Below are 22,032 nucleotides of genomic sequence, written 5' to 3' on the forward strand. Positions count from 1 at the left end.
TTGGCATTAGTAACAGCGCCAGTCACAAACAAAAACAGAAAAGCCCCAACCACCACCACCACCACCACCAAAGCATTGAGAAACTTGACCTTATTGAAATTAAGGTCACCTGTCCTTTGAGACACATTGCAGATGAGTGTGAAGGTGAGGTGACAAGCTAGAGACCTTTCTTACCAATGCTCAGAGAAGAACGCTGGCAAGAAAGGTGCCAGGCAGACAGCTCAGTGAGTGAACCCCTCGCTGTCTAAGTGTGAGGGCGTGAGGTCAGATCCCCGACACTCATTAAAAACATCTCTGTGTAACGTTGGCTGTATGGCAAGTAGAACCACGTCAGCAGACGAGGAACCGGTAAGGTTAAGCAGATTCAGAAACCCCTGGTAAATCTCATCATTGAGAACGGTAGGCATTAGAATCAACTCCAGACCAGGTTCCTGTCCTGGAGAATGTGACCACGACACCCCACTAAGAGGACTATGACAACCGGTCATGTATTGCAAACACCTAGAGTTCTCCATGCTAATGAGTTGCCCAGACAGGCTCCAGTGTTTAGCCAATGAGCTGCCTGTTCTGGGCATTCCTTCCTGCAAAAGGTATTTAATCCCTGGCTCACCCTGAGTAAGATGTACACATCCTCACCCAACACAAATAAAACAGTTTGGACAAGCAAGGACAGTCTCCTTCATCAAGGACTGCTGTGGGGATGGGGATTGGGGGTGGGGAGGTCTTTGACATAAAGAGCCATGCCTAATCTCCCATTGAAGATCTGTCTTCCAGTCCCTCTGTACTTCTGACACTTACTTGGAAACAAATTGGATCCCACCCAGTCTTGGGCTCATCGTGGGTCTTCGGACCCCTGTTCCCAACTCCTCGTGGTCCCCAGTGGTGTACACAGGAGTTTGAGAACTGCAACACCTGTCCCAGTCCCTGGTGTTTTCACATGGAGAAACACGGACTGAAACCCCTACTTCAGACTGCACTTGGCCTTCTCTGAGCAGTGTGGCAGCATTCTGGCATCCCAGCAGCAGGGTGGAAACACAGAGAGTTTGGCCATCTGAAATCCCAGTGCGGGGGAGGCAGACAGGTGGATCCTAGAGCCCACTGGTCAGTTAGCCCTCTCAGCCCCTGGTGGGCTCCAGGTTCACTGAGAAATCCTGTCTCAAGAAAAGTAGGTAGAGAGAACCTGGGATATAGCTCAGTGGTTGAAGTACTTTCGATCAAGTGTGAGGACCAGAGTTCATACCCCCATGGCCTATGTAAAAACCAGGTAGGCATTGTGGCCTGCTTGTAATTACAGCACTCAGAAGACATGGAGGGGCAGGGTGTGGAGCAAACTGATGTCTATAAAGCCATGAGGGCAAGCTCTGGGTCCAGGTGGGACTTTGCATCAATAAAGAAGATAAAGAGCAATCAAGGAAGGAGTCTGATGTCAAGTTCAGGCCTTTGTACACATATGCACATGCATCTGTACACAGTTGTCTCTCTCTCTCTCTCTCTCTCTCTCTCTCACACACACACACACACACTGTACATGTGGAAAGCGAAAATATAAGGTGAAGATTTATTGAGGAGGACACCTGAATGTCAACCTTTGGTCTCCATATTCACACATATACACGTGCACAAACCCACACAAACACATACATGAATCACAGCACACACATGGACACACACACATACATATATCACACACACACACTTTATAAAGTTGATAAGAAAAACAAAGAAAAAAATGGCCATAACATTTCAAATGACCTTCCTTGGGTGGGTAGATATACAGACGTCTGCAATCAGGCGCCTGAAACACATTACTTGTCATTAGAAAAACACCAATTAAAGTCCCGATGGCCTGAACTTGCTAGCTTCGGAGACACTATTATTTGCTGGCCAGGAGGGGGTTAACTAGAATTCGAACGTTGCTAGTGGGCATCAACCAGACAAGACGGTCTTCGTGGAATACGATCTATCAGAGTTTTATAAAGTTCAATGTGTTTACCAGGCAGCCTAGCAATTTCACGCCTAGAGATTTACCCAAGACATAAAAGCAACTGAGCAGACACAACTTGTGTGCATGCTGGAGCTTGGCATGAGTTTCTGAGCTGACGGAAAGGCGCTATCCTTTATGGTGCCGATGGGTACACACCTCTGCACAGGGGTTTAAAGCTCTAGAATCGGTGAGCGTTTGATAGAATGTGAGACCAAGCCCATCCCAGTCACATGAATGGGCCACATGACTGGTCTCTCTGAGTAACAATGCCCTAATATATAAGAGGAGGTTGAATATAAAACTCACTGTCTTTGGGACATCAGGTGATGCCATCCTAGCTGGATTGGACACAGTCTAGAATCATCGGAGAGAGGAATTTTCTAGACCAGACTGCCCTGTGGGCATGTCTGTAGGGGGCTGTCTTGATTGTTAATTGATACAGGAAGTCCAGGGCCACTGTGGGTGGCACCATTCCCTAGACTGATGGTCCTGTACTGTATGAGAAAGCTAGATCACTGTAAACCAGTCTGTGAGCCAGCTAGCCAACAGCATCCTCTATGGTTTGGCTGTGTGGAACAGCAAGCAGGCTTGCCTTCAAGTTCCTGCCTTGAGTTCCCTCAATAATGAAGTATAAACTCAAATAAACTCTTTCCTCCCTGAATTGCTTTGGGTCAGAGTGTTTTATCATAGCAAGAGATGAAACAAAAACAAATGCTGTAAAGGGCTCAGGGGACATCAGCAGACCCAGACATTAAAATGTGCCAACCCCACGGAGACAACAGGATACACCATTCGACCTTCCAACCCACCCAGTTATGCTGGCTCTCTGCCCTGTATAACAGGACAGGGACATTTGCAAACACCATTAATGGGACACACAGCCCGGATGCAAGAGGCTTCCAGTGCTTGCTGAGATGGAGCCTTGGTAGTAAGCCCCAGGGAGAAGAGGGTGAGCCAAAAAGAGATGGAAGAAAGGGTGAAGAGAGGAGAGGAGATAGCTGGAGAGGAGATGGTTATCTTCGGCACTGGGAGTCTTCCCCAGCAGAGACAGGGCTGCTCCATCTACTCTTGATGAGGCAATGAGATCTGGAGTTAGGCAGCCATTCACTGCCAACTGCCCTTCTCTCACAGAGCTCTGAAGCAGGGCTATAAGGCCAGGGAATGGCTCAACGTGGCTTAAGGACATCTAACAATGATAAGTCAGTCTTGGCCCTATAGGACTCAGGCAAGGTGGGCAGGTGTAACAGAAAGGGCCACTGTGGCCCTGGGTGGAGGGTCACAGGCTGAATGCCTTCCAGTCTCAGACACAGCCCCACACCAACAGTCAAGGGACAGCCCCTCCCCCACTCCCCAACTCCCATAGGAAATTAGAACTGGCAATGCATCCAGGTGAACTGGCTGCTGCCTCCTTGTTGAAATGGCCTTTCCGGAGATGAACTTTTCCTCAGAGCTGGCTCTCTCTGGCTATTGAGCAGGCTGCTAACCACAGCTCTGTAGGACTCTGCACGCCCATCCTGAGGTACCTTCTGCTCGTCCTGGTCACCTCCTCTCCTGACAGCAGCTCTCCTACACCTCCAGGAAGAGAAGACAATTAGCCACTTTCCCTCTGACATAGAGATATCCAAATTGAGCCAGAATCCTGTTTCTACCCACATAGGCCAAGCACCCCAAAGGCTATGGGGATGAACCAAGACAGTTCTTTAGTCTGCCTTGCAGAAACAGAGGTACTCTTGGCCCTTGAGCTTACAGGACAACATCTGCTCTAAGAATTCCTTCCCTGGGGAGATGTTAAGAAGGGCTCCATCTCCCCATAAAGCCCTGGTGACAAACTAACGTGAGATGCCACCAAAGTCCGCGCAGGAAATTGATGAGTTTATTGGCTTCCTTATAGAGTATAGGTGAGGGGTCCCTAACAGGAACACACAGAGGTGGCCCCAAATCAGCCACACTGGAAAGTCTGCACCCAGCAAGGATGACCGGTTCCCTATGGTTGTATAACAAAACCCGTGTGAGTCTTCCCCTAGCCTGGATACTTCAGCACCTCCTGAAACCCTCCCCTCACAAGGCCATGCACAATTAGGAGGAAACTGCACACAAATGGTCAAGAGGAGTGGCTGATCCAAGAGTCCTTCCATGCCACACACAGTCCCCAGGCCCTGCGGCGATCGACTCCCGCAAGCAAGAATGGATGCACTGATAAAGATGGCAGCTATTTTTTCCCAGAGGACCTCACTCTGCAGCAGCACCCTAGAGCAGGACACTGAGCACCCGTGACAGCTTCCTGCTGGGCCTCACGGTGATTGTGAAGACAGGAGGCAGCTGTGTCTACTTCAACTTGATTCTTACGGGTCATTTCTTTCAATTCTCACAAAGACCCCACACAGAGGGACAACTGCCCCATTTTTCCAGATGAAGAAGCAATTGATTCTCAGAGCGGCAGTCTGCCCACGGCCAGAGCAGGGATTTGAACCCAAGACCCTCCAAGATCAGCAAGTTATAGACAGAAATGCCCATCTCCTGACCTGGCTGCAGGAGGGAGGCCAAGCGGGAAGGAAGACGGATATAGATTCTAAATCCTTCCCTAGGAACTGACTGACCCTGACAACCAGAAAGGCTTTCAAAGCATTGTCTGTAGGAAAAAAAAAAAAAGCCTTGTCAGGAAGCAAGAAGGAAAGGCACAAGAGTGGAGATCAATTGTGTCACAGACAATATAGCAGGACGACTGACCGCACGAGAGATTTCCTCTGACTGGGTTCTGCCAGCCTCGTGGGATTTTCCATCCCAAGATTAATCAAAATTCTATCCCACCGCAGCCTCCTCCCACTCCTGTCTCCTAATATCATTTTTTTACACCACGCAGCACAATCTTTTTTGAGACAAGGACTCATGTAACACAGGCTGGTCTTGAACTTCCGAAGTTACTGAGGGTGGTCTTGAACACCTGATCTTCCTGTCTCTACCTCCCCACTGGTGGGATTCCGGGCAGGCACCACCAGGCCTGGTTTACCTGGTGCTGGGGATGAAAACATGGCTCTGTGTGTGCTTGTTAAGAACACTACCAACTGCATTACCTCTCCACCCTCACACTGCACATTTCAAAATCATTGGGCCAGTGCGATCATCAGGCCTGCTGATCTGCTCGGTCCCCGAGGCACGCGTGGTGGAAGGAGAGAACTGGCTCCCACCAGCGCTGCTCTGACCTCCACACATGCGCTGTGGCATGTGTGCCCATCCCTACAAATGACTAAGTGGAACTGGAAAACCTACCCTGTAGCCCTCTCCACGTCTCAGTGGGAGTAAGCCCCTTGGAAGTTTCAGGAAGAGAAGCAGTTGAGGCTCGGCCTGTGGAGTAGACAAGACCCAGGCTGGGCCTAGGAGCGACTTTTCATATCCAAACTCCACAGTGCATCACAGCCTTTCTCATGACAGGTTATCTTCCAGTGGACCACAGCCCCTCTCTGGACCACATGTCTGGCTTCACAGCTCAGTGTCTGCTTGACCTTGGCCCCTTGACGGAGATCTATGCCTTTGCCTTGGAGGAATGGAGGTCACCGACGCCAGGGGAGGTGATAGGCAGGGGTGCCCAGGGCTGGACTCCAGAGTCATTGCTCCATAGTCAGCCTAGGGAGTGTGCAGTAGCCTTGGAGGTCCTTCCCAGAGCTGTCTGTTCCTCCTATTCCAATACTGGCCTGTGAGCCGAAAATTTAAATGTCCAAATATCCCTTCAGAGATGTTATTCAAACAGCGAGGCCGAGATAAACATATTCAAGTTGAGCTGTAAAACGCCTAAGGCAAATGTCTGCACAGCTTTATTTGTTCTGGAAATATTGCTTGCTGCTATCCAACAAAAACTTGTTAATAGCAAACAGAAAGGAGACAGGGGACTCCTCCCGCTGAAGCCGGGTGGTCTGAAGCCCGAGGGCGGCATGCAGGCATCTCTCCCGTGGGGATCTCTCACCTGGGAGGCCACAACTGGAAGAGGAGGGTCCTGTCTCCGCTCAGGCCCAGCAGAGTCATCTCAGAGACACAGTGCTAACTGGTAAGGAAGGCAGTAGCCCTTGTGAGCCTAAGACTTGTCCCTTTGCCAACCCAGTGTCCCCCCCAGACTCTGGGCCCCAAAGCCACAGGCCTGCCCCTCATGATTAACAGCCAGGCTGCACACTGGTCACACCCTGGAGTGAGTCACAGGATTTTATGGTCCGTGATTCAGCATACCTGCCCTTCTCTCTTCATTTTGATTAAATTAGCAATAATGAAGCCTGACAAAGGAGCGGAGATTTGCTGATTTATCGAATGTGTGTCCTTGCTGCTTAAATGCGCGCATGCTCAGAACTTTAAGTGGGAAAAGGGAGAAAACTGACGTCTGATTGACTTATTAGCAGCCAGTGAGCAGTGGGTTGGGAAGGCTCAAGGAGGTGCTGAGCAGGGTGTGGGGCCTCTGGGGCTGGCATGCTGATGCACAGGAGACCCACACACACACCTGGAGATGCAGGGTGGGTACCAGGTAAAGCCCACAGCCCTGGGAGGTCTGGGCAGCAGGATTCAGAATAGATAACAAGCCACTGGGCCCTGGTGAGCAGCAGGTCCTTGTTGCTCTCTGAAGGAGAAGGCTGGGTGAAGACTGGAGGGGCCAACCTTCCCAGGCAGGGGTGCTGGAGGAGGGGGCTGTGATTTACCCAGCTCTCTTCTCCTGTCCCAAAGCCACCTGGCAACAGCCCAGGCCCACTCTCTCTGTCCCTCTCTGCTGTTCTGTCCTCTGTGTGGCACTGATAAGGTCCATCGCTTACTATATTAGAAGAATGAAGGCAGATTTTGCATTCCATAATCTTCTATGGCCATTCTCACCCTCACCATCTTCCTCCACAACATCATCATCATCACCATCACTATCAGAAACAACCTCCTCATCATCAATAGCACCATCACCACCATCATCACCACCACCATCACTCCTTCACAGGCCGACTCTGTCATGTACACTACCTTACTTTAGTCAGTGCTGGGAGTCAGGCATCCTATTCTCACTTTACACGTAAGTCAAATGAGTCAAGGGGAAAATAAACACTGGAGATCCAAGTGCCTGCAGGATGGGATGGGGTCACGGGGTCATGGGGTCGTGGCGTCCCAGGGTCCCAGGAATGAAGGACATTCCCCAGTGTTTGTGCTTTCCAGCAGTGTCTGCCTTGGCAAAGCGCTCAGTGTGTGGTGGCAGGAAACCCTGAGGACTATGCTGCCCTGACACTTGGTCTCTTCAGACATGAGATAAATGCCAACACCCTGATTTTGTGATCATGGGATCAGTTTGTTTCTTCCTCCTTCGGACCTTAAGCTCCATACATAGGGTGTACTGCTAGTTCATTATCATATCCCCATGTTTAGCACAGGGCATGCCACAGAGGGTGTTTCTCAGTAAACACACATGCATACACACACGCACACACACATGCACACACACACACACACACACACACACACACACATTCGTGCATGCACACATGCACACTGTAGAAACAAGCTAATAGCCACAAATGTTCCAGAGTCCACCTTGGGAAACTGTAGAAAAGCTCCCTGGATCTTTCTCTGTCTCTCTTCATCTCTGTCTCTGTCTCTCTCCATCTCATCTCTGTCTCCATCTCTCCATCTTTGTCGTTCTCCAGCTCTGTATCTCTCTGTCTCTGTCCCTCCCCCTCCCCCTGCCTCCGTTTATATGTGTTGGATGTAGTGGAGGGCTCTAGAGAAGCTATGGCCACTAAACATGACCAACATAGCCCTGCTCCCTGTCTCAGGCCAGGCCCCATCACTAGACACCAGGAACTGGTACCTGGAACCCCAACAAGTTCATTACATTTTGTTCTTTCCAGACCTTGCCACCTTTGGATCCCATGGCAACCAGTGTGACAGGCATTCTTTCATCTCTCATCTAACCATCTTAATCATCTATGTACTATGCATGCATGTATGCATGCATGTATGTATGTATGTATGTATGTATGTATGTATGTATCTGTGTATCTGTGTATTTATCCATCTTCCTATCCATCTAGGTTAGTAAATCACAGAAACAAATAGGCTTATATTAACGGCACAGAGGAGTTTCATATAAAATGTTCTTAATCCTTCCAACATACAGCAGGGCATGTGAACTAATGAAGAAATGAATGAGCTCCGGAGGTATGTAGGGTGTGGGATGCATCCTTACACAGCCCCCTCACTGTGACTGAAAGCCCCTCTGCCACACTGGTTACCATGGGATCCAGACATGGCAAGGTTTAAGAAGGGCAAAGTGTGAAGTGAACCTGTTTATGTTCCAGTGTCTGGTGTCTAAGGATGAGGCCTGGCCTGAGGTTGGGAAGCAGGGCTGGGCTTGTCCTGTTGAATGGTGGCAGCATCTCTTAGAGCTCTCCACTACATCCACCTTCACAGGACAATCTCAGGATGACCTCCTGTGCCTCTCAGTAGCCCTACCCAGCCTTGGGCACCTTTATGATTTTATAGAGAAGGGCAGGTAGAAGACAGATTCAATTCACCTGCAACAAACACTAGCTCTGTGATGGGGTTCCTGGAAGAAATGGCTGATGTCTGCCTGTACCAATCTTCTTCTTCCTTATGTACCACAACCCTCAATCTAGTAAGTACACGAAAAACTTGGAGCGACGAGTACACTTGAAGCTTCTGAAGTTCTATGTAGCTATAGATAGAAGCTTCTAGAGATACAGATACAGCCGGGATGTGGTATGTTAGTTACATCCACAGTCACTGTAGTAAATGGCCCAGAGCAATGAAAAGAAAGGTTCATTTTGGCTCGAGTTACAGCAAATCATGATGGGGAAGTTGCAGTGGCCAGAGATTGAGAGATCTGGTCATATGAGACTCACAGTCAAGAGCAGGAGGAGACCAAATGGATGCTTAGCTTTGAAGTCCCAGATGCCCTGTCTAGGGAATGACGCTGCCCACAGTGGACAGGTATTTTCTACCTCAATTAACATAATCAAGATAATCCCTTTTAAGAAGGCCCAGAGGTCCATCTCCAAAGTGATTTTGATATCACTAAGCAGACTATTAAGATTAATCATCACATGTGGTCTCCCACTTCTTGTCAGGGTGCAGCTGTAGCTCTATGCGAAGCATCTATCTCATACCATTAGGTAGAAGCCTCGTGTGGCAGTCAGTAGTCCTGAATTGTGGGTGGGCAGGATAACAACAGTTCACCAGTCACCACTCTGGCTCCGAGTCACTGATCAGGCTTTCAAGGTAGAGAATTCAAACTGCCAATTTACATTTCTTAAGTGATTGCTGGCGAACCTCACTTCTGGACTCTTAAGTACATTTTCCTACCACTTTCTTTAGAAAGCAGCTTATCTCTGAGATCCTTCCAAGGTACAAGAACATTAAGCTAAAGCACTTGTCACAGTGTCTGGTTTATCCCAGAGTGAATGTTCGGGATAAACCAACTGGCCACAGCTCAGCTGTTCTGTGGGGCAGTGGCTGCTGCTCTATGCGGGCATATGGCAGATCAGCGAGGTAGTCTGGGCAGATGGCTTTCACAGAGCCCAAATTCCATACCTCTGCCTGGCACCCAGACATGCTTCAAACTGGTGTGCCAACCCTCAGCTGGGCACAGAAGACTCAGTGAGAGGGATGGAATTGCATTCTACAGGGAAGGACTGCTTCAGTTTAGAGCACCCGGGGAGGTGTGGTCAAGTGTGACACAGCCCTTATCCTTGAGAAATCCTGCTAAGGATGCCTGAGAGGGGAGGCACCAGGCAAAAGGACAGCCACTTCCTATATCCATAGAAAAGGAACCCAACTCTCAGGGGGATCCTCCTCAAAGAGCCAGATTTTCATATAAATAATAGACATGTCGAGGCATAGGATGTCTCGTAGGACATCTAGATTTGTTATTCATCGCCAGGGTTGAGAATGTTCCATTTGTAATAATTTCCTCACATTCTATAGACGCTCCTGCAGCCTCTGTCTTCAGCACTGACGATGGGCAATTAATTAAATTGCCATTGTACTTCCTGAAATGGTGGGTGCTGATTAAGGACAGCTTTTCCACACTGCTCGCTCTCTGCTCTGGGTTCTGCCCTGCCATAGTGTTGTCAGGAGTTGCTCTGTGTGTGTTTGTGTACATGTGCACACGTGTGTGTGTGTGTGTGTATGTGTGTGTGTGTGCATGTGTGTGTGCTGTATGTGTGTATGCACACATGCGTGTGTGCTGAATGTGTGCTGTATGTGTGTGCACACACACACGTGTGTGTGTGTGTGTGTGTGTGTGTGTGTGTGCGTGTGCGCACGTGTATGTGTGTGCATGTGTATACAAGTGGAATCCAGAGTAGATGTCAGGCGGCTTCTTCGAATGTTCTCCACCTTATTCAATCGTTTCCACATCTATTTATTTTGTGTGTCGGGGGGAGGTGGAGGGATATGAATATTCCATGGCTCACATGTGAAAGTCAGAAGACAGTTTACGAGCAATCAGTTCTCTCCTGACATTTGAGTTCTGGGGATCAAACTCAGGTCACAGGCTTGGTGGCAAGCACCCTGACTAACTGAGTCATCTCACTAACACACTTTATATTTTGAGACAGGAACCCCTACTGACTGTCAGGCTGATTAGGCTAGGCTGACCAGCCAAGAGGGGCTCCAGGGCTTATCCTGTCTATACAACCACAGCACTGGGGTTCCATGCACTGAGCACCTGACACCCCGATAAGTTCATTTTACACTTTTCTCTTCCCATGCCTTGTCACATTTGGATCACATGGTAACCAGTGTGGCAGGTGTTCTTTCAATCACTAACGTCTCACATCTAACCGTTATCTTATCATCGTATGCATCTATGTATCTATGTATGCATGTATGTATCTATGTATGCATGCATGCATGTATGTATCTATTATCATTTATCTCTATATTACCTATGTATGTATGTGTATGTATGTATGTATGTATGTATGTATGTATGTATATATCTATCCATCTATCATCTATCCATCTATCTATCTATCTATCTATCTATCTATCTATCTATCTATTCACCTATCTATTCATCCAGACTAATCAATCACAGAAACAAATAGGCATATATTAATCTCTCATATGAAACATTTTTTTTATCCTCCCTACCTACAGGAGGGTCTGTGAACTAATGAAGAAATGAATGATCTCTGGGTCCCAGATAACAAGGCCAGAGGTCAGAAACGACACCGAATGTCCCAAAGCTGCTTTTTGTCCATCCTGCCTGTGGTTTAGTGGCCACCACCTGAACTTGTCCTTCTCTTCCAGAGACTTCTGATCAAGGGAGGCTTCGCGAGGCCCTACACTCAGGACGTGGGGTCACAGCCACAGAAAGACAATGTGCTCCGTGGCACTGTTCCAGGATTTGAAACTGTAGCCTTTTCTGCCAGTGGCTTGAAATACCCCCCCCCCATTCTTTCCCCATTCCCCAAATTTAAATTTCATCACCAAAGAAGCTTCTCAGGAAATGAATCTCCACGTATAATGTTTCCTCACCATGGATCTCAAATTGTAATAAATGTACAACTTGAATTCTAAAGGTGAATTTCAATTAAGGGCTTGGGCATTTATTTTGCTCTAGACCACAATTTTAAAAAGAAAAAACAAAAAAGCCTTCAGTGCCACTAGCAGCGGTTCTCCTGTGATATCTCTTTGAAAACCAACTATTTTTTGAAAGCCAGCTTAGAAAAACACATGTGCTCCGGGGTATCAGGCAAGTGGCACCGTGTATAAAATGTAACAGCGAGAGCAGGATCTGAGTATATTGACATTATAAAAACCGGGGAGCGGTGGGAAATAATATTTTTACAAAGGTGCCAAAGAAAACCACCAAGCCTGCAGGTAGGTTTATAGACTGCTGTCACACGCGGTGGTATTTTATCTTGGGGTGCCCACGAAACCAAGGTGAAGAGGGCCTTTGGGGGGGGCGGTGCCTGAGGATTGTTGGCTGTCAGCTGCCCTGGAAGTCAGAAATGCAGAGGGTTCGGGCACCCCGCCCCCGACTGGGGAAGAAGGAAAATGAGTTCCCTCCCTCACAATTCCCACAGACCTTCCCACATTCCCAAGTTTGGTGTTGACCCTGGCTCTGACTTTTCCATGTTTGAACTGAGATGATATTCACACAGAATCAAACATACCATTTTTAAGTGTCCAATTCAGGGTGGGGGCAAGTTTATATTCTGAGCTGCACCACACTGCCACGATCTGGTTCCAAAATATTTTCATTACCCTGGAAGGAAACTCCTTGAAGCCTGGTAGTCCCATGGCCCCTAACCCACCCATAGCTCCCTCCTATCTTCTGCACTGCGGTTTTATCTGCTCTGGACGCTTCCCAGCTAGGGGAGACTGGTGGCTTAGTGACAAGCGGCCCCGTAGTCTCAGGAACTTGAACCCACTTGGTGATGCTGCTTCGGAAGGGGAGGTTGGGGGGGGTGCGGTAAACCTATCCTTTGCAGATTGTTCTCTCTGCTTGTGACTCAAGACGTGAGCTCTCGGCCCCTAGCTACTGCCACGAGCCCTCTGGAACCTTAAGCCCAAGCAGACCATTCCTCCGAGCCGCCTTGGTCACAGTGCTTTCCCATAGCAACGAGAGAGTAAACAGTACAGAACTGCGAATGCTTGGCTTTTGCAGCCTGGCCTTGGCTCAGCTGAGCAGAATCTATCTGGCTCTGGCCCGCCAGAGTGGGCTTCAGCACTCTGTCCGACTCGCTCCAGAGAAGAACCATCTTGTCTTCAGCTGAGAGACGAGTGCTCCGCATCTACCTTTGGGTCACTCTGAGGGTTCTTTCTCTGACATTAGGAGTCCCTGGCACAGCGATGGCATCGGTGGGAGGTGGCCAAGCTTTGATGTACGAATAGACAGACAGCAAGTATTGCTGCAGTGGAAATGCCACCGGTGCTTGGTGTTTACTCTGCGTCTTCCCTCTCCCATTGTTTATCCTCACAAAGTCTGGAGACTTCCCCCGAGCACCGTCTCCCAGGATAGACCCACAGGTGGCAAACTTCCCACAAGAGGCTTGTCTGTACATGTTTTTGGCATTCCCGGCAATACAGTCTCCGTCACACCTCAGTTCTGTTTTGCAAAAGCAGTCATACTCAACATTGACAAATGGGCACGGTTGTGTGCCAATAAAACTTTATTTATAAAAACGAAAGACAGATGGCAGGTTGGATTTGGTCCACAGGCTGTGGATTGTCAAACAGTAGTCTCAGCTCAGTGGTTGGCTCAGAGCAGTCAGGGATGGCTGGTGAGCCACAGGGATGGAGAGGAGGGCATGGTCCTTGGTGGTTGGGAAGAGATAGGTTCTCTCTTCATGGGGAGGGTAGGTAGTGTCACTGGGAAGTCTGAAATGCCTGCAGCCACTTTGTACCCCAAGGAAGCCAGCCTTGGGCTGAGGAGAGATCACACCGAGTGGCACCACCTGAACCAGACACCAGACGTCGCCTCTTCTCTGACCTTCCCAACACAGGTACTTGGATTCTCAGTATCATGAGGCAGGTGTTGCTGACAGCTGCCTTGTATTATTGAAGTCCTCAGCCAATGCTTGCTACATGAATGAATGAATGAATGAATGAATGAATGAATCGATCTCTTGCAGAGTGGGGAGGTGAGTGGACATCATGCTCCCTCCCCCTTGGGAACACAGCCAGGCTGTGACTGGGGTGGGAGCTTGAGAGACAGCTGTACCTTGGCAGAGCCACTCCAGAAAGGGCAGGGACGGGCCCCCACCTCTGATGCCATCTACAAGCTTATATCCCTTAGAGCTGGGGTTCTCAAGCTGTGGGTTGAGACCCCTTTTGGGGGTCGAAGGACTTCTGAACAGGGGTCACATGTCAGACATGCTGCATATCATCTATTTGCATTATGATTCATAACAGCAGAAAATTATCATTATGAAGTAGCAACAAAATGCATTTACGGTTGGGGGTCACCACAATATGAGGGACTCTATAAAAGGGTGGCAGCATTACATTAGGAAGGTTGAGGACCACTGCCTCAAAGCTTTCAAATGTGGCCAAGGAGGTAGCAGGTGACAGAGCCCTGCTCATGGGCACAAGGCACAAGGGCAAGCAATAACTGGTTTGGGGTGGGCAGACCACTGGTTCTATCTGCAGGGCAAAAGATACACTAGTCACCTATAGCAACACAGACGTGGGGTGGTGCTGAACACACGCCAGATGATGCACTGTTTTTCTCTCCTGGCTCCTAGTGTTATATGGGCATGGATGCCCCACCCACTCTGGGGAGTGTTGTCCTCAAAGAGGAAGTAAGGGTACAGCCCCCATGAGCTTGTTCTAACAGGGCGACCAAGCCTCTGGGCTAGCTGCTGGACTTTAAATTAGGCACTGCCTATGAACCAGCTTCGTAGAAGCTCCAAGGTGCCAGGTGAGTATCCTCAGGACAGCCCAGACAGGTCACAGGTAAGCAATGGCTTACGAACTCCTGTCTAGCTTTCCTGGAAGTCGAGGGTGGAGACAGGGTAGGTAGTCTGCTTTATATGCCTCACATAGGCAGGCAGATACCAATGTTAACCCAGTCCACATGACTATACAGGGCGGAGCCACTGCCTGTCCATTTACACCAAGGCCCATCTGCTTGGTGGAGGAAGCAGAGATGAATAAACCCACAATCAAATAAATAAATAAAGACCGTCATTCTTGTTCTCCATTTGTGTATGACTAGAAGCATTTCTGCAGTGAGACGACTGGGGTTAGATAAACAAGGCCCAAGGGAACCCTTTGCTGGTGACCTTGGGGTATTTATCTAGTTTCTCCACTAGCACTCTAAAATTTGGGGACTCAGTGCTCATTTCTAGTCCAGGCAGGTGGAGCAAGCAGGTGGAGACCCTACCTGGTGCTGTGCCCCTTCACCAAGGAAGATCTCACACGGGCCTGGAGCCACAGCTCTGCCTGTAATCCTCTAAATCCTGGCCCTCCAATCCTACCACATCCTCCACCCCCACCATGTTTGTTGTCAGAGAGCACCTGGCTTAGGGAGCAGGCTCCAGAGGCTTTTAGGTTGGCACAGATCATTCAAAGGCCAGTATGATTGGGATAGTCAGATCTTGAAGGTCACAGATCCACTCCAGACTTACATCTCTTGCCTGGAATTCAGGCCTCAGAATCTATGGCTGTCCTCTAGCCTGGGTGACATGGGGTCATGTATCCTTTAATCAGAGGAAGCAGACCAACAAGATGGGACGAGGCCAAACCTCCAGCTGCTCAGGGCAGGACCTCGGATTAACACCCCAGCAAGCTTGCCTATCTCTGCCAGGTGGGGGTTCCCTGGCATTGTAATTGCCTAAGCCAATGTCTTTATGTGTGTCTACCTCAGATCCACAATGGCAACCAGGAAGTGCATGAGGCCGGTTACCATGGAAACCATTTTTCTTTGAAGTGGGACTTTGCTTTTGCATGGTGAGGTGATCCAGGGGCCCCATAGTCACTGAATGTGGCCAGTGGTGGGATGGAGGGGCTTGTGGTAGATGAGAGAAGGTTTTCTTCTAGTTAGAGAACTGAGAGGAGTGGCCTTTTATCTTCTCCTAGAGGTGGTTCAATGACCCCCCTTTTCACAGGTCACCAAAACTCAATCCCCACCCCCACCCCCAAGAAGTGGGTCAGGTTCCAACCTGTGTCCTCTGATTACAGAACCTTCTAGCTCTACCAAGATTGCTCTACCGAGGGGTCATCTAGCTTTGACTACACAGGAACACAGAGGACCTGGGGCAGAAACGGAGCAGTACTCTGTCTTCAGGTCCAGCTCAGGTCCGTGGCTAGGCTGGTGTCTGTTTGCTGGTCTGACAGTAACTCTGAAGTTATTAAGAAGCCCAAAGTGCTTCTGAGCACCCCACCCCCAGCATCTGGGAGCCCAGACCCACTGTTCAGCCTCCCTATTCCCTTCCCTGATAACGACACCTTCTGAAGGTAACACAGCAGCCATTTCTACAGCTGGAGGGACTCTCCGGAGCCACGACTCCATTCCTAGGCATCTGACATTCCCACCCCATCTTCCCTTCTGCTCAGGAAGTCTGTGACGCAGCAAATTGCTTTTGTGCTTGGGGGAAAGCAGCTCTTTAGACCTTCTCCATCCTTGTCCACCGCACCCTCCCCTCTGCTCCTGTTCCCTCTGCTGAGCCTGTTCCACCTAAGACTGCAACAATCCCCCTTTTGTGTTCCATAAGAACTTTCTGCATTTCCAATCGGAACCATTACTCCTATTTCCCCTCTCAACAGTCGTTGAATTCTCAGATACGGAGCAAACAAGTCTCCAGACTATGCACACGGGCACAGGCTTTGCCCAGCCCTCAACTGGAAGCTGAATAAGGCTCTGTTAGAATGTTGTCTGCAGAGGAAAGAGAGGCTTGGAGCAGGCATTTCCTTGCTGTCTGTGCTGAGATGGGCTGTTTTCCATCGGGGATCCAGCCGTTTCCTGGGCAATTTATCAATGACATGTGCTAATTCTGGGCTCGCACCGGAGGCTGCGGTTTGCCAGTGGGGCTGGAGGCAGCTTTGAGAGGCTTCTCCCTTCTCGGGGCCATTGGTCAGAACCCCTCTTGCTCTTATGGACTTTGCCAAGCTCAGAGCAGCCAGTCGGCCCCGCTCAGCCCATCCGTGGGAGTATTCTTTATTACCCAAGGAAATTGAGGATGCCCAGTGGTGAGGGAGGAATAAATCATTGTTCCCAGCTAAATGGAGTGGTGCAGATCTTCTGAGCACGCCGCCTTTTTATCAACAGTGCAAATAACGAAGATTCCATGCGCCGAGAACAATGAAATGAGCCACCGCACTATTGATGGGGTATTTGTACAACTCTGTGAGTTATGTTTCCAAACCAGGCTCTATTAAAGATGCAGAACCCCTTTCAGAAGCACAAAGACTAATAACGCCCTCCAAATAATTTATACATTCCCCACAAGGCAAGAAAAGAAAAGTTGTCTGGAGACCAGAGATCGCTGTTTGGCATTTCCCAGCTCCTGTGCCCTCTAGGTCTCTGGTCAGCTTTAGGAGTGGCATCCCCAGAGGCCCAATTCCCTAGCTCCTCTGATCCCCAGTTCCCCCAGATCTTCAGGTGGAGGGGACAGGAGCAGGTAGAGGTAGAGAATGAACCATCCCTCCTGCCTACGTTCAGAGTCTGTGCCTACTCTGTACCTCATTCAGTCTCAGCAGTTCAGTATTCTGGGAACCAGGACAGCTGAAACCCACCAAGAGTAAGACCCTTAAACAAACCTTAGCAGTGCTCCCCACCCAGGCTTCAGCAGCGCTTCTCAACCCCAGCAAACAGCATCCCCCGCCCCCAAGTCTCCTGCTGCTACCACATACACAGGGGACTTTTTGGCAAAGGGTTAAAGACAAGACTAGAGGCTAAAGGCTAGAGGGGACTAGGATAAGTGGGGACATCCTGAACAGCACAAGACAGTCCCTCCAAGAAAGACCCTCCTTGTCCCATAAGTGTTGACAATGCCAAGGCAAGAAGCCGTGGGCATAGGAGTGGCCATTCTATAAGCTCTGAGAGTCCTGCTGGTTCTGTGTGGATAGAAGGAGATAGTTCAGCTTATGAGGCCTCCACCTGTGACACCCAAGGCAGGACACAAGCCCCACCAGGGTAACCCAGGATAGATTCAATAGGGGGTGACTCCTGATATGCCTGGTGCAGCTCCTAGAGACTCCTTTGGGGTTCAGTCTTGGGTTCCACCGCTCTAAGTCTCATCCCTCTGGGCCCCCTTCCTATGCAGTAGAAGTAATAAGAACTGACATCACAGGCTGCTGTGGGTATCGGATCAAGTCTGATGTGCAAAGCAGGCACAAAGGCAGCAGCTTGTGTGAAAGGCCAAGAAGCAGAGGCTCAGCACTGGTGAGGAGCAGGGATTGTGTGTAGGGCTCAGTAAGAGATGGAGGTTCTGGACTGTCTGCCTGTCAGCCAGCCCCGTGCTGCGGAGAAAAGCCTGCGAGAAACCCTCTGTTACAGGGTGGATTCAGGTATGAACCTCTGGATATTGTATTTGTCTTTAGGGAGAAAATCGAATGCTAGTTTAACACAACTTGACAGCACACCCACACTCCAATACAGTCATCCTCACTGGGACTGTGTGCCTCCTAAGGGACAGCCACAGGGCCTCATTGGTGCTGATGAGAACAATTGTTCCTGAAGAATTGGTAGCGAGGGTGGGTCCTGGTGGTGGTTAAAGAGGAAGACATGTTGGAAGGGGCTTTGGCCAACCTTGTAGACCCACCCCACACAGACTCCAGCCCTCCTTGATCCTGGAGGACCAAACATGACAGCCAACAGCAAGCACTTCAGGGTTAGAGGGGACTAACAGAGACAGGTGCATGGTCTACCCAGACCTTGACTAGCTTGGATTCCAGAGGGTCCTGCCCCATTGTAACCACTGGTGGTGATGCAACACTTCCCCCTCAGATGGCCCCATGAAAGAGGTGCCACCTCCTTAGTTATAAGAACCAAAATGTTCCCAGGGTGGGAGACAAAGTCAACTCTGGTAGGGAACCATGGAGGCTGGAAACATCCGAACCCCCTCATGCCCTTCCATGTGGGTATCACAGAACAGAACTACATTTCAAGTCAGTGTGGAAGGTGGAAGCAGGGTTGCACAGGTAAGGGCATTACTGCTGACAGGAACCAGCCTGATATGGGGATTTCTGAAGTACTTTGGTCCAGAGAAACAATTGGGTAGATTTGGGAAAGATGGTAGTTGAAAACACAGCACTGGGCTGGGTTTACTTTGTTTGTTTGTTTGTTTTATCTAATTATTTATTTTCTTATTCACTTTACATCCCAATTACAGCCCCCCTTCCTCCTCTCCTTCCAGTCCCACCTTTCCCCATCATCCCCTCACTTTCTCCTTAGAGAAGGGGAGTCCCTTTTGGGTACGACCCTACCCTGGGACATCTAGTCCCAGCAGGACTAGGCACATTCTCTCCCACTGAGACCCAACCAGGCAGTCCAGGTATGGGGAAGGGGACCCAATGGCAGGGAACAGAGACTGAGACAGCCCCAGCTCCACTTATTAGGGGTTCCACATGAAGAACAAGCTGCACATTTGCCCCTGGATGCTTTCTGGTTGATGACCCAGTCTCTGTGAGCCCCCATGGGCCCAGGTTGGTTGACTTTGTAGGTCTTCTTGTGGGACCATGGTTTGATGGGTAAAGATGGATCCGAAGGCATGAGGACAGAAGTTTGGGAACCCAGAATCCATGTAAAGGCTAAGGATGATAGCACCTGCCTGGAATCTCAGAACTGGAGAGGAGGAAGCAGGAGGTTCACTGTCTGTCGTAGGCAGCTGGTGAGCTCCAGGCTCAGTGAGAGACATCAGCTCCAAAGTAAGGTGGTTTGTGTGTGGTAGAAGACTCATGGCACAGACCTCTGGCTTACACACACACACACACACACACACACACATCCCAATATAAACCCCCCACACACATACAACAGAACTACACACACATATATAGAAACACACAAAGACACACACACACACATATACAGAAATACACAACACATACCCAGAAACACACTGAAATGCACACACACACACACACACACACACACACAGAAACACATACTTTTTAAAAAGGGCTGCGTCAAAGGACCCAGGATCTGGACCCAAGATGAAGAATCCTGAAAAATGACAGAGGGGTGGAGGAGGACAGCACCATCTACAAGACACACACGGAAATCTGCATGCATTTTTAATGAAATGTAGGAATGGGAAATCTGTATCATTCCTCAATTGCTATATTAATTCGTGTGCCATGTGCTTTAAATATATATGAGTAAACACAGTAATAAATAGCAAAAAAAAAAAAATCCCAACAACCCCAAGGATGAAAACCTCTTCAGATACACGTTCCCTCTCACTTAGCAATATATTAATCCTTGAACAATCACACGTGCCAATAAATAACAGCCTGTGAAACGCCAAGTGTTAAGAGTGGTCCCGGTAATGTGTGTTTTCCCGCAAATCCGACCTGGGTTGTAATGGATTAGTTTACTCCATTTCGGGACGCTTGCGTTTCTTACGTATATTTTAAAACCCTTGGGTTCGAACGTACCTTATTACATTTTAAAGTCTTTGGATTGTAGCAGAAAAATGTTCTGCACTATAAAACATAGAGCATAGTTGAGGTTTGATGGGTTTGCTTCTATTTTCTACCCCACAAAACGCTTTCTAAATGCCATTAAAATTTAGCATACACCATAACAGCCAGGCTGCATTTTGTTCCCCGCTTAAGTCAATTGACTTCTGAGTTTTATTTCTTCATATACATCAAGCCAAATAAAGTCATTCTGCAGTGGGAGGTGAGGGACATTGATGCCAGCGTGGCGTGAGCAGCCCTGATGCCCCACAGGAAGGAGGGTGTTGGTGGAAGACACAGTCAGGGACAGTGACTGTTGATGTCTGAGGAAGAAAAGGGCCGGGCTGCAGGGCTGCAGGGCTGCAGGGCTGCAGGGCTGCAGGGCTGCAGGGCTGCAGGGCTGCAGGGCTGCAGGGCTGGTTCTCTGAAGCAGGTGCCGAAGTGCCATGAAGCATGAGAGATGAGACTCACAGGGAATGTGTAGCATCAAACCCATCCTTAGTGGATCAGAAGATAGAGGTCAGCCATGCAAGGCCCATTGGCCCCAAGTCCTTATGACCCTGTCCAGGGAAGACCTTGGGTGGCGAGGCAAAGCTAGTTCCCTTAGTTCATAGGATTGCACAATGATGAAGCCCATGACTCCACACAGAGACCACCTCCCCCAGAAGCCTGGTGTCTCTTTTCCTTGCTTATTCATATACTTATCTGTGTGCAGATGTGGAGGCCAGAAACCACATTCAGGGGTTGGTCCTCTCCTTCTACCATGTATATTCTGGGGCCAAACTCAGACTGTCAGGCTTGGCGGCAAGTACCTTTACAAGCTGTGCCATTTCACAGGCCCCCTCTGCTTTTGCCAATCTTTGTCCTGTCACTACAGCAGCTTAGAACTAGGAGCTTAACAGTTCAGTGGCTTCTGAGTCCTCTCTGAGGTTGTTCCGCGCCCCCCCCCCCCAACTTGCAGCTAGTGTCAGAAGTGAAGGCTGTCTTTGTATAGGGCCCTCAACCCCTAGCTCTTACACTAGCAAGCTCTGAGTTTAGAGCTCAACTCCAGGCAGCCCCAGGCCAGCCAGATCATCATTCCTACCCCTCGGACCTTCAGAAAACGCTGGGAAGTGGGTAAGCTGTGGCTGACCCTTGCCCAGGAGGAGGGCACATGGCTAGGGAATGCATACCATCCGTGAACAGCCATTTGGGCCATGGAGAGGCAGACGCAGAAGCCCGGGGGTATAAGAGCCTGGCTCTACCTGCTGAGCCGCCTCATGGAAGGAGCATGCAGCCTCCCTAACGCGTTGTGGCAGGAAGGAAGTACAAATAAACATAATAAATCTGGTGGAACGGCCATTCTGATGTAGAGTCTGAAGCAGCGCGGAGAATGGGGGGCAGCCAGTGTCCTTTGTGTCACGGGAGCTCATAGCCGGCTCTTTCCTTTTACCTGGGGCTCTGTTCTTTACAGCAAATTGGACCTTTCGCTCCGAAAGAAATAATTACTCTCCGAGGAGAAGAGAGCTGGCCATGAATGCTGATATGACACACAATGTCACCTTGCCAGTCAGAGGAGGCTCCAGCGCCTCGGCTTGGGGCCCGTCCAACTCCCAGTCTTTTCCTCATAATGGAGGTCACCTCTCTATAGAATTTGTTGATGATCTCCAAAATGACAAGTTAGAAAGCTCCTGTCAGCAGGATATTTTTTTTCCAAGAGGGAAGGACGGCATCGATGAAGGCAGCAGAAGCCACGGAGTGGGGAAAAGACCAGGGGCCCAGGGATGAGGCTAAGGGCAGGTTTTGCATAACCACTGTGAAGTCCCATCCAAAATTAACTTCTAGAGCCGGTGACACAGACGCATGTGTTGCATCAGAAACTGGTGCTCTCTCTCCCCTTGACGATCCACAGTGTGTGTGTGTGGGGGGGGGGGCACCCACAGAGTCTACCAGGAGCC

The sequence above is a fragment of the Mus caroli genome, chromosome 4 (genome assembly GCF_900094665.2).
Source record: "Mus caroli chromosome 4, CAROLI_EIJ_v1.1, whole genome shotgun sequence".
In the NCBI taxonomy this organism is placed as follows: Eukaryota; Metazoa; Chordata; class Mammalia; order Rodentia; family Muridae; genus Mus; species Mus caroli.